The following is a 2,402-nucleotide window of genomic DNA, read 5'->3' on the forward strand; positions in this document are numbered from 1 at the left end:
ATTGGCCCTCTTCCAGTCCTCTGGCACCACACCAGAGCACCACGAGTGCTCGTAAAGCCGTGCCAGGGGTCCCGCAGTCACCTCAGCCAATTCCCTCAGTACTCGGGGCTGGAGATCATCCGGACCAGCTGATTTAAATACATCCAGTCCCTCCAGCAGTTCCCTGACTAGATCCTCACTGACCCTTGGCCTGGGTGCACCTACCCTGGGGCCTGAGGGGGACCTGGTTGGGGGGTGACCCGGTCCCTGCTCAGGAAAATGGAGGCAAAGAAGTCATTAAATATGTTAGCTTTGTCATCTGGTATGACAACCAAATTTCCTAGCGTGTCTTGCAGGGGCCCCACGTTACCCGGTACCTTCTTTTTGCACCCTATGTATTTAAAAAAGGACTTCTTGTTGTCCTTGATCCAGGAAGCTAGTTCCAGTCCCATCTCCGCCTTGGCCTTCCTGACCCTCCCGCATCCCCAAGCAACCGCAGAATAATCCTCCCTGATGATGGCCCCTCTCTGCCATTGGGTGTGCGGCTCCCTTCTAGCTAGGAGACATTCCCGGATGCTTTCGGTGAGCCATGGGGGCTTATGTGCCCTCCTGCCCCCTTTGATCTGTGTTGGGATTACCTCTCTTTGGGCTTGGAGGATCGTCTCCTTAAGGAGCAACCACTTTTCCTGGACATCTGGTTCCCCTCCCCTCCCCTCTGGGACCTCAGTGCTTCCCCGACTATTTTCCTTAGCTCATTGAAGTCTGCCCTCCTGCAATATAGGGCTGCTGCCTTGCTGCAGGCCTTTGCTACCTTGCACTGGATGGTGAATCCCAGCAGACGATGATCACTGTCACCCAGGTGGTCGAGCACCCGCAGCCCCTTACCGCAGCCCCCTTACCGTCCATGGCCAGCACCAGGTCCAACAAGGCGTCTCCCCTGGTGGGGCTGTGCATCACCTGGGTTAGATGGAGGTCCTGCATTCGGGCTAGGAACCTACAAGAGCAGTCAGACCTGGCTGACTGCTCTTCCCAGCAGATGTCCGGGAAGTTCAGGTCCCCCATGATGACCACATCCTTCAACCTAACTACCTCCGTGAGCTGACTTAAGAATTCCTGGTCTAGCTCTTCCCCTTGGTTGGGAGGTCTGTAGCAGACCCCACCATTAAGTCTCTTTCCCCTCGACTGCCTTGTAGTCTAACCCAGAGCACTTCAGAGTGCCCCTCCTCTGACCCTGTGCTACCTGGTGAGGATGTGTATTTCTCCTTGATGTAGAGTGCCACACTCCTGCCTTTCCTCCCTGTCCTGTCCCTCCTGTACAGCCTATAGCCCGTGATATTCACCGCCCAGTCATGCGTCAGGTCCCACCATGTTTCATTGAGCCCCACTATGTCTGGGTTGGTGTCGGCTAGCAGGAGGGGAAGTTCCTCCTGCTTGTTTCCCATACTATGAGCATTTGTGTAGAGGCATATGAGGCCTCCTGTGGATGTGTGCACTGGCCGCCTAATCACAGCATTGCCCTGGTCCCTGTTGCTTACCTGTGTATATGTTCTGCTCATCAGTCTAGGCTGGGCTGTACGTGTGAGTGCTGCTTGGTTTAGCAATCCAAGGCTTCCTCCTCCCTCGTCTTCCCCTTCCCCCAACAAGCCTAGTTTAAAGCCTGTCAGAGGAGATCCACCACAGGCACTTTGGCTAGGATCTTGAGATCACCAAAGCTCTGCAGAGGGTAATACTTCCAAAAAAGTCCCTGTAGGCATCTCATATCCATTTAAACTCCATCTTCGTAACTTAATTGTTTTGTTTTGTATAGTGCAAATCTTAAAAGTTTCTTCTTTATCCAAAGGTTAACACAGAAGTCACTTCCCTCCACCAGCATCTTTGGCCTGCCTCAGTTTCCCTCTTCTGTATATGTGCACATATGAAGAGATTCCCCAGGACTCTTATATCATAGAATCAGAGAAAATTAGGGACCTCAGGAGGTCATCTAGTCCAACCCTTTGCTCAAAGCAGGACCAGCCCCAATTAAATCATCCCAGTTAAGGCTTTGTTTACCTGAATCTTCAAAACCTCTCTGTCTAGCCTGTTCCAGTGTTTTACTACCCTCCTAGTGAGAAAAATCTTCCTAATAGCTAAGCTAAACTTCCCTTGCTGCAACTTGAGACCATTGCTCCTTGTTCTGTCATCTGTCACTTCTGAAAACAATCCAGGTCCATCCTCTTTGTAACCACCCTTCAGGTAGTGGAAGGCTGTTATTAAATTCCCCCTCATCCTTCTCTTCTCCAGACTCAATAAGACCAGTTCCCTCAGCCTCTCTTAAGTTATGTGCCCTAGCCCTCGAAACATTTTTGTTCCCCTCCACTGGACTCCCTCTAATTTGTCCATATCCTTTCTGTAGTGTATGTGTGTGTGTGTGTGTGTGTGTGTGT

Source organism: Crocodylus porosus, unplaced genomic scaffold, assembly GCF_001723895.1.
Source record: "Crocodylus porosus isolate Cpor-Errol unplaced genomic scaffold, CroPor_comp1, whole genome shotgun sequence".
Lineage (NCBI taxonomy): Eukaryota > Metazoa > Chordata > Crocodylia > Crocodylidae > Crocodylus > Crocodylus porosus.